This window comes from Tasmannia lanceolata, unplaced genomic scaffold (assembly GCF_043159265.1).
Source record: "Tasmannia lanceolata isolate RefF3 unplaced genomic scaffold, GAP_Taslan_0.1 ptg000018l, whole genome shotgun sequence".
In the NCBI taxonomy this organism is placed as follows: domain Eukaryota; kingdom Viridiplantae; phylum Streptophyta; class Magnoliopsida; order Canellales; family Winteraceae; genus Tasmannia; species Tasmannia lanceolata.
The window spans coordinates 25,467,745-25,479,247 of record NW_027518695.1 but is presented as its reverse complement, the minus strand read 5'-3'; the positions used below and the strand labels follow the sequence as shown (position 1 = coordinate 25,479,247).

Genomic DNA, 11,503 nt, shown 5'->3' with positions numbered 1-11,503 from the left:
GATGTTTAAGGACCATTGGTGAAAATGTATGGCCATACTAGAATGTTAGAATCACCAACGGTCCTGACCATCGGTAAACATAGATATTTTTTTATTTTACACTATAGCAGCGGTCATGACCGCTGCTAATTTACAATGTTAGACTTCGAAGCTCACCAGTATAACAGCTGTGTATGTATCTTTTAGCACCGCTGCTAAACGTGATAATTTATTTAAAAAAATATTTAATTTTGAAAATTCCCAACAATGAGTACAATAGATAACCTTCTTTACACTTTAGTACTTGTACCCAACATCACATTCACAATAAGACAATGTTACAAAAGACAGTCATGAGTCACATCCACATATATATTGAACCATATCCAAAACCTATTTGGATACACAGCCTTTGCATTAGATACACATGCAACCAGTTTACAAGTACAACCTGTAACGAAATCCACATCCACAAATTTTATTAATGTAACTTGTATACACAACATCCACATCTCACAGGAACTGAAGAAAATTATACATTCAGATGAGTCAATCTCCTATGTAAACAACATCTGTTTAATACATCTACATGACTCTTATCTCCTCGAACGCTTATGCAACGTGCAAGAACAGTATACAACGATCCAATGATGGCTTTCAAGACGGCTGCTTATACAACCTGTAACAGAGATTATGAAAATTTTAGTAGTTACACAACATGTCTGAATTTACACAAATAAGAAATAGTTGACATACCAGAGGTTGTAATAAAACAAAGAGAGGGCCATTATATGTAAAAGTAGTGAATTATATTCTTTTAGTTGACATATGCAAAATGCATTAATCACAAATTCCCATCCATGAAATGAATAGCTAGGGCTAACAAGTACTCATATAAGCAAAACAAAGGAAAAAGGTCCAATACATTATTTGTAGTGCCTCAAGCAAGGAGTAAGACCTAACGCAATGTTCTTGTAAAAGAAGTAGCAATTGTGCAAAGTAGAGTGAATGTAGCCAATCATCTTTAGTACACATGGATAGTCATTGTGCCACACATGGCAACTTGCTATTGTAGAGTGTGAATACCACTTTAAGCATCTTCTACATTTATGGACTCAAAATTAAACGTGAATTTGACTCCAATAATAAGTTTTACTCTCATAATCGGTTCTCAAAATCCAAAACAAATAGGGCATAAACTTCTTGCTATTGCTTCCTTCTCAAAGAACATCACTTTCACTTTTGGTTGAATCTCGAATATAACATGACTGTCATTATTTAGCCCAAGACATTACCTATAAGTACAGGTTTCCCAAAAAATTCATAACCAGATTAATAAGAAGACCACTTGAGACGATCACTACCTTAGAAAACAGAACACAGTTTTCTCCTTGGAACAATCACTTATTTGATATTTAAGTCCTAGAATTAACATCTGGAACTTGAACACTTCAAAAGTAATAAACAAGCTCATGTTTCTCAAAGTCAATCAAACAATCCATTCCAGCAAGATTACAATTGGAAGAATGTGCTACTAATCATTAGATATTGTCGTGGTCTTGCAACCCTTTCTTCCAATTTCCATTTACTCATGTTGACGTGTTTTGGTCAAGTGATGAATATAATTGCTACTGTGGTTGCTTCACATCTACTTTTTATTTCATACCTATGTGGATGAAATTTTAAAACTAGGATTATTAGTTAATACTTAATAATATGGCCATTGATGATCATTCACAGGTAGGTCTGTAGCTAACATAGTGTAGCAGACAACAACATGAGAAGGTGGATAGAATGAGGTTGAACACATGGAGGTGATAAGCATTTGATATATGGGACATGGACATAGATATGATGTGCAAATAAAGAAAAAAAAACAATTCCTCTGGCACTCCAGGCATGCAGATTTTTATCAGTAAGATCATGTAAATCATATCCATACATATAGGAAAAATTTAAACCCAACACCCTGAAAGAATAGAAGGAAACATAAAGCTTTATCCTTGGAGAAATATACCTTTGTGAAGGAAAAATATTCAACGTTGGAGGTCTAAATTCCAAGCTCTCTGCAGATTCACAAATTTCTGCAAGAATTAAAAGGAAGTATCCGTGGGATCATACAACTTATTCTTGAACAATATAAAATCATGGTCAGAGTCTAGATTCATTACCTTTGACTCCATCCAACACACAAAGGAACTCAACGCTAGATAAATGCCACCAGGTAAACCTGCTCAATTACGGGTATCATGAAAGAATCAAAACTTAAGTATCAAACAATGTTAAGGAAGTGAGATAGAATGACCATCAAACAATATCTATCAAAAATTAATAATTACATTATAATAGTAAAACAATGAAAAAATGATTTGAATATAAGGACAATTACCTTATAATGCTCCCATTTGGGAATCATAAGACAAATCCTGTGTCCTAAGATTCCATCGTGTCATCTCTGATTACTTGCACAGGATTATCTGTCGAGATTAATATTTAAATAAAAAAACATACAAGTGCCAAAAAGATAACAATTTAAAAGTGGGTCACATAACAAGATTGGGAAGAGAGCTGCAGTATATCTATGACTGCAGAGGGGCTGATGTACTTCACATAGGAAGGATTCAACGGACCTGATTGTCACGTACATTGCAGCTGGTTGTCCCATGTAATGAAAAGGGACGCATTTATCATTTCCTTTTTTTTATTCAACAGGGTGCATTAAAAATACTCAAGTTCCATAATGAGTGGTCATAAATGTTCGAATAAAATGATTTTCATGTTATGTGATTTACAAGACCGAATGATGGGAGAAAAGAATATAAATATTCGCATAGAGTGAGTATAAAACTTCCGATCGTCCTATCAACATGCTTTTAAGGCCATTGGAAATCATTGGTAGGTCCCACTAACTGGTTGATCCACATCAATAAAATGGTTTTCAAAACGAAAATTGAAGACTTATACAAATTCATCACAAAGTAACTCTAAATGGTGAAAGAAAACCCTCAAATGGTGAAAGATCAGTTGAAGTAACTCTAAATAACGATTAAAGAAAATATAGAATCCATAAGAAATGAAATGGGAAAAAAAAAACCCAATACATACCCGATAGAGAGAAAAAGTGAAGGTCCCTCTTTATTTCCCCAAATCACGCAACTCTCGAAATCCCTACTAGAAGAAGGTTAGGGTTCTTCTATCTTTGCCCTAAATCAAGACACCAAAACATACCAAACTAAAATGAAGAGAAAACTAATCTTCGCCCTAAATCAAGACACCAAAACATACCAAACTAAAATGAAGAAAAAACTAACATACCAACATATTCTTCCTAAATAGGAAAATCCCATCTAATAATCAAAGAGGACATGAAGAGAACAATACCTTTCACTCAAAGACAGCCGATCTTCTCCTTCCTTTTGCCGATTCTTTTTTTCTCTTTGCTTTGCAAATCTCAGGAAAAACAGTGAAGGATCCTTTTTATCTTATCCTTTTTCTTCTACAAATTAAATCCTTGGTCCCTAAAACTTGGATTTTGAAATCTGAAATGGTGCTCTTTCTGCTTCTTCAAGAATCAAACAAAAGGAAGATTAGGGATTTCAGGTTATCATTCCAAATAAAAAAATAATATAAATATACCTCATTTTTCGCTTCAATGCCGGTAAGCCCTCAATCGTCCCTCGCTAAATCCCTTGAATGCAACACGAATATCAGATAAAACAACATATACACGGATTTGAGGGTTAGGGTTACAGAAGAGAGAAAGAGATTAGGGATTTCAGGTTAGAGCAGAGGTGATTAGGGAAATATGAGGGTTAGGGTTAGAGAAGAAAGAGATTAGGAATTTCAGGTTAGAGAAGAGGTTAGAGAGTAGGGAAATATGAGGGCTAGGGTTCGAGAGGAAGTTAGAGATGAGGTCATGGAAAATATAGCGTGGAGGGTTTGAGTTTCTGGAAAAATATTGCGCGGGAGGATTGCGCGGCTTCTATTAATTTATTTTCCTGATTTATTCTACAAAATCAACAGCGTTAAAAACAAGAGGCCGGGGAAATAATCGTCAAGCACGCATTTCTTGGTCGCGCCAAAAATAACATGCACCAACGGTCTAGATTTAACGGCACTGTAAATTATTTTTTACCAACGCTTTATCATCGTTGCTTAGTAATTGTTCCTTAGTTATAGGCGCACTGATCACTTTACCAACGCTCACTCTATGGAATGCCGGAAAATAAGGATATTTACCCACGCTTATTACGAACGTTGGTGGGTGACCACTGGTGAAAATCACATTTCTACCATTGTGCATATGATATTTGCCTTAAAAAAAACCGGAAAAAAGAAGAGAAGAAGAGAAAGAAAAAGAAAGACAAAGAAAGAGAAAGACAAGAAAGGAGCTGGGAGATTTTGCTCCAAATCCTTGCTTCCAAACCAAGGATCTTGAAGGATCCAAGTGGTAAATCCAAGTGGAGAAGAGGAGGAGGAAGAAGATCAAAAGGTAAACTTTCAATTTGCAGTTTTTTGAAAACAGTGCTGGAAATCTGAACTTTCATGTTTTTTGGATGCTTAAACCCAGAATTAGCTGGAGATACCAACTAGAAAGTTGTAGATCTTTTTTAATAGATATGAATACATATAAATTTTGTTAAATTTGGATAAGAATTGAGTGTGTTATACTCATTTTAAGTTTTGTTGAAAAGTGGGTTTAAATGGGTGGTTTCTTGCTTTCCGGCAACATCCGGCCGGAATTGGACGGAGCTCCGAGCATTAAAGTTTTAAGGGATGTTTTTAAAAACATTTTTTATGTTTTGTACAACTCCCAACTCTAAGTGTATAAAGAGATACACTCATTTTTTTGTAGATAAATTTACTGCATAATCCTTTGAGCATATGAGCTAACCATCAAACACACCATTACAAAATATAGTAGCAAGCCTCCATCCCATAATGTTGTTTCTAAAGAAAGCACTACTACCTTAACTATGCTTATACACATGATCATCTATCCTAATTGTTCACTAAAACCACCACAACAGTCTAAAAATAAAATAAAATTGTGATAACTGCTACCTAACAAGTGATCATAGCATGGTCCATCAAATGATCAGACCTTGAAATTATTATGACACACATTACAAGTTACATTACATATCACTCTAAGAAAAGTGAGTTCTACCTTTCACAACTTATGGTCAAATAAAGCCACTGATCCTGTTACCATTTGAACTAAATACACCACACACTGCCTACTATACTCTTATGGGATACAATCTACTAAACAAATGCCAAAAATAATAAGCTTCTTTACAGATAATATACAATGAGATACATCCTTATCCAAAACCTTTTATAGGATACACACAGTATATGAATTCAATGATCTTAATTGCCTTAAAAAAAATGTATTAAGAATCTTACGTCTAAAGATATAAGAATGAACTAAGGTAATACTAATACACCCCAAACATTTATTCAATAGCTGTATAGAAAACAATTCATGACCTACCTAAACTGAAAATAAACCAGCAAAAATATCTTCATAATAACATATTCTTGTTTTTTTTTTTAAACATCCTTTGTTTTAACAGATTATGTAAACAAGATCACATGAAACATTAATGCCCTTAACACCCCAGAATTCTGTTCAACTCATTAAATAAGGAAACAAATACAATTACAACCTACTAAACACAGGTTCCTATACATTTGATTCCCTTATCATGCAAATCATATGTACCAATGCTCTAATGAGATAACCTCCATCCAACCCAAACTGATGATGAACAGAACTATAAGGGAAGATTTGTCAAACCCTAGAGAAGAAAATGAGACGAAGAATAGGTTAGAGAGAGAGAGAGAGAGAGAGAGAGAGAGAGAGAGAGAGAGTTGCTGCAGCTTGAGCTGATTTGCAAAGAATAGTTGAAACCCTAATCAAAGAGAGAAAAATATGGGAAGATTTGTAAAACCATTACACTCTGCATTGGCCAAAAATACCCATTAAAACCCCCATTTGTATTGAATATATACCTTCTTTTTTTGAGCTTGGAAACCACGGCAATATAATGGAGAAGATGGCCGGATGAAGGCTCGGTGGGAACAAATCAGAGATAAAGAAACCCTATGCCAGATCTCAACTGAAACACCAAGCCAAACCCAAATCCACAGGAATCAGAACCTTAACCCTACCGAAACCCTAATCCAAACTCAAAGCCAAACCTGAATCCCCACCGAACCAAAGTGAGGAGAAAACCCAAAGCCAAAACCCCAAACCAAAGTACAGATGAAAACCCAAATCAAAGGGGGGGGGGGGGGAGAGTCTGATAGAGAGAGAGGCCGGAAGCATAGAGGCGGGAAGCAGAAAATCCAGTGGGAAGAGGAAAAGAGAAGTGAAAAGAGAAGTGGGGTTGGTTTAGTGGGTTTCAATCTGCTATCACCAATGTTCCCAAAATAATGCCGGTGGTAAATTTATTCTATGACGCTCATGACCGTGGGTTAATCCCATCCACTTAATACCAACATCTTACTTAGCAAACATCGGTGGATGTAAGCTATTAGCCACGCTATTCTTGAATGTGGGTAGTTGAATGACGGTGAATGATGTTTTTCTTGTAGTGGTTGGGTTGGGTTGGCATTTGATTAGGTTGGGTTAGGGTTGGAAAAAGCCAACCCAATTTAATTTTGGATTGCCTTGCTCTGTTTGGTTGCTTGTAGATGGCTGGGAGAATAGGAAAAAAATAAGTCAAAGAGAATTAGACAAGAATGGAAGAGAATGGAAGATGGGGAGAATATTAGGAGGGAGATTTGCGAGTAGTGTTTGGTTGCGCGAGGAAATTAGCGGAAGATGTAGGGTGTCATTATCAAAATATAGGTGGAAGAGAGAGAAAGGTAAGAGAGAGAAAGAGAGAAAGAGAATAAGACAAGAATTGCTCCTAATTCCCCCAACAAATTTCTCCATTTTGGTGAAAAAGGGGAGAAGATTATGGGGGGGAACATCTCCGCCACGTAGGCGCCGCCTAGGATAAAAACCAATAATGATGTCTAGAAGTTGTCTAGTGGTCAAAGGTGTAAATGACTACCAAACATGCTTTGGGGAGATCTCTGGGAGATCTCATGCATTTGAAACTCCTACAATCCCCCCAAAACAAGCAACCAAACAGATTAGGGTTGAGGCCTTAGGCAAACCGAAACTATTTATATCATGATTTATTGGATTTCAAAATCTCACGACTATTGTTTCAGAAATGATATCAGCATGACCATATTTTGATATTTTCACAAACCGCCTTATCTTTCAGGATTTAAAGAGCTGTCAAAAGGTTATTACATTTCCCAAAAGGCTCTCACGAGTCAATTAAAGAAGAAAAAATAGCTGGGTTTGTGCAAACGTCAAAATATGGTTGTGCTGATAACATTTTCCTATGTGTTTTTTTTAGTTGTTTTTGTTTTTGCCCCGGGTAAACCCAAACCCATAACGCTCTTGATGTGAGTCCTCGGGTTGGGTCTGTGATAGAGTTGAGGTTTTGGGTTCTCGGGTTATGCTAGGGTTGGCCGCAACGCGACGAGTTGCACCCCTACTAGCGATGAAACTTGAACTTTCTCCCTTCTCCCTCTTATTACCCATGCTACCTCCCCTCCTATTGGGGGTAAAATCCGCACCTCCTCTAGATGCTTGACACGTGGCGTCGGCTCTAAATAAGAAACCGAATTTGCCTCTTAGAAAGAGAGGAAGGATTCTTCATCTCCACGGATTAGCAACCTCACTATAGGAAAGTTCTCCAACAGGAAATTCCAATTTAAGGACGTCGACTCTCCTACAAGGTCACTCTCCTCCAAGGTTGATGGACCAATATAGAAACTAGTTCCCATGAGGAAACTCGGTGCTTATCAAGCTAAAGATAGAAGTTATCTCCATAGCAACTCCTCCAATAAGGAAAGACTCCTGTTAAGGCTAGTCTCCTAAGCTGTTGTAAACTCCTCTCCTATCAATAGACCCTCACGCTCTAAGGTACACTTCTTCTAAGGACTAGCAAGATTTACTCTTCTCCGGTTTTCCTATTGCTTGGTTTTATCCCCTGTTGTACCGACTTCTGACTTGAGCATCGGAGTGGTCTCCCGGGGTCACAACTCCGGGACCCCTAATGTGTTTTCTGTGAGTGTGGGACGATAATAGATTGGAGCTCTACCATCCATCGATCATGGAACCAAATTTCGGTATGATCAGCTCCCCACTTCGTTGTCCCAATGCACATTGGACTTTGCTTCCACATCAGCTGAACCATTCTTTCATTTTGAACCATCTAGTCCACCATAATTTCTTGGGTCCCACGCTATCTTCTCCACACACTGTCTCGGCACACTGTTCTTACTGCACTTGCACCGGCTGAACCTGGAGAATCTACACAATATACAGATGATTCCATACGAAAAGGGTAGGCTTTATTGAGGAATAATTTCAAACATATAAGTATCTAGGGAGTCTTTGGAGCTTTACTAGTTAGTCATTGGCTGTGTACCCCTATCTCAGTCACTTAAGCCTGTGCAATCCCTTTTGTTAAAACGGTTGCCCTGCAATTGTATTATAGAGGACATAAGAGAGAAAACCAGACCTCCATAATCGTTTGATTTAGATAACTGACTAGCCGGTAACCAGTAAATCTCAATTATGAGTGATCAGACAGTTAACTTGGCGCTTCGTGTTGGCCAAAAACGTTGAACCACGACTGGTTCTAGGACGCCCTCACACCATCAACCAAAGAGGTGGGACAAAGCAAATCTCGTGAACACCTTTCTAGCATGCCCAGTAGGACTGGGGCATGCTAGAAATGTTGACTTAAGCCTAAAAAGGAATATCAATTCATGTTGACCCCACTATCCTTTTTGGTCCATAAGAACTATAAAAAGCATGACTTGGAAAAGTCTCCCATCCAGGTCATTTCTTATGTATTTGGCCAGTTATAAACTATGAAATATAAATAAGATCTTTTGGGAATCTTTGACTTGTACCATATTTTAGAGTCGTCTAATCAGTGCCCTACGAGTCGTGCAAGACTACCGCGTAACAATCTAAACCCCAGAGAGACGTTACAAATCTCACCCATCTAACCCCTCCATTTTCTAAATGTTGTAATTGCCTTTTCTAAATGTTGTAATTGTTTTCTCACCCATCTAACCCCTCCATTTTCTAAATGTTGTAATTGCCTTTTCTAAATGTTGTAATTGTTTTCGACGCGTCGGAACTATTTATGAAAGATTGTAACCTTCTTATTTTCTATTAATATATCTGGTCGGGAGTCCGCCTAACCCCAGATTACCTACCAAAAAAAAAATAAATGGTAAATGACCTTTATTCTTAATATAAAATTACCATATCTTTCTTAAAATAAGAAAGATTCAGTGAAAGTTATAGGCGGTGGAATTGCTAGGCAGGTTTGTAGCAATTTTAACCATAGTTAAAACTTAAAACAACTTTAAATAATAATAATAATAATGGGTTTAATTGATTTGCCTTTTAATACTCTATTCAAAACTTTTAAACGGTTTTTTTTTTTTTTTTTTTTGAGAAAACATATTTTATTGGTTTGCTTCTTAATACCCCATTTAAGACTTTTAAAATTCTAGGATAAATATAATTCCTTTTTTTTTTAGAAAAAACATTTAAAACACTTTTAAACCATGTTTTATACATTCTAAACGTGTTTTAGGCCAACTTTACCCCATTATATGTTGTAAATGAGAAATCTTAAACGAGTTTATTTGTGTTTCTTTTCTTCATCCCGTTCTTTTTGGGTGCCCAATCACATTTTGCTAACTATGATAGTAACATAGTGTGTGCCCAGATCATTTCCAAATGAACAAGAACGGAAAGGGCACTTAGGTTAAGGGCATGGTAATGCATGGCGTATGTTAGAGTCCATGTGTAATAAGTAATAACAATTAACAACGGGCAAACAAACAAATAAATAAATAATTAGGAATGCTAAACACACAAAGTGTTCAAGGGCCCTCCCATTGGTAAATTTCTATTCATGACAGTTATGGTTGTAGTTTTCTGTGCCATCATAAATGGAAATTGACCAATGAGAGAGCCCTTGTACCATTTTTCTGGCAAGGGCTCCTGTGAGTCTAGCATTCCTCATAAATAATTCATCGAAAGCTAGAGAGTTTCTCAAAGAATGAATGATTCTCTCTACATAGAAATGATTCTCTGTACATAGCTCAAAGGTAAAAAAGGAAAGAAATAAATAAATAAAGAAAGAACGAAAAAATAATCCATGAAAAAAAAAAAAAACAATATTTCTCCTTCAATTAAAAAGAACCCATCTGGGTGGGTCCCATAAGACGTTGCTTCTTCAAGGGCATAGGGCTCTCCACCTCCTCATCGCCGGAAATCTGAAATCCCGGCGAAAATTCCGGCAAGGCAGGTAAATTCAGGTCAAAATCACGGTAACTCGAGGTGGGTCCCTCCGAGGAGACCCCACCATCATAGTGGCATCTCTTATGCCCACCTAGAGCCTGGCCAGAGGGAAAAGACTTATGGCAAATAGAGCACTCGTGGGCCCTACCACCGGAATTTCCAGCGGCAGTGGTATTTCCGGCAGATTGGTGGTCATCTCCGGTAGGTTTCCGGTGACTAGCTTTGTGACCTCCTAGGGCTTGGTAGGATGAGAAAGCTTTGTGACAGACAGAGCACTTGTAGGAGAGTTTTAGTGGGGGTGGAGAGTGCGAGTGATGGTTGTGGCCAGTGGTGGTAGCACCTCCTTTAGCTAGCATAAGTAGGCAAAGAGCTAGGTATTCTTCTTCAGTTGGTGGGCTATCGACACGCCCGCGTTTGGAACGCTTTCCCTTCATTGATGGGCCTAGGTAGTGGAGTTCTTCATCGTTCAAGGCGAAGGTTGGGGAGTTTAGAGCTTCAATAGCCATTGGATTTGGGCCGGTAAAGAGAATAGACGGCTTAGATTGATTGATAGAAGGAAAAACAAAGAGAGAAATAGAGAGAGATGAGTTTGGTTAGTGGAGTGTTGAGGGGTTTAAATAGGAGAGGGGTTTTGGAAGTAGGAAGGAGTGGTGGTATCAAAATTAGGGACTGTGAATTTAGTAGAGTGGTTGTGGGTCAATGAAAGTCGGTCAGTGGAGTGGAAGTGGTACCGGGGGGGGGGGGGGGGGGGGCGACTGATTCAAAATTCCAAGTCAAAATATAGTGGTCTAATGAACCAACCTGGTTAGTGCATATGAATTTCAGGGGGTTGATTTTTCTAAGGGCACACCTAATTTTTTTCCTTTTTTTTTTGGGTAAGGGTTTTCCCACGTGGTAGTCGTTTAGTAGACTTTCTAGAATGAGTTGGCTAATTGATGGCACATGTGAATAGCCTTTATCTTTTTGTTTTTTAGGCAAGTTGGATTAATTTTAGGGAAAGTCCGTACATGTATCAAAGGTGGCACATTGTTGAGCAATTTAGCAAAGTGATATATTCGCCCCTTTTTTTACTTTGGGCAGCCCCATCTGGTGTATTTATGACTGTTCTTTTACACT

General features: G+C 37.6%; 1 pseudogene; it reads right to left on the bottom strand.

The window, feature by feature from the left end:
* Positions 1-10,121: 10,121 nt before the first annotated feature.
* Positions 10,122-10,967, bottom strand: LOC143851246 (zinc finger protein ZAT6 pseudogene; annotated as a pseudogene).
* Between the last annotated feature and the right edge of the window lie 536 nt (positions 10,968-11,503).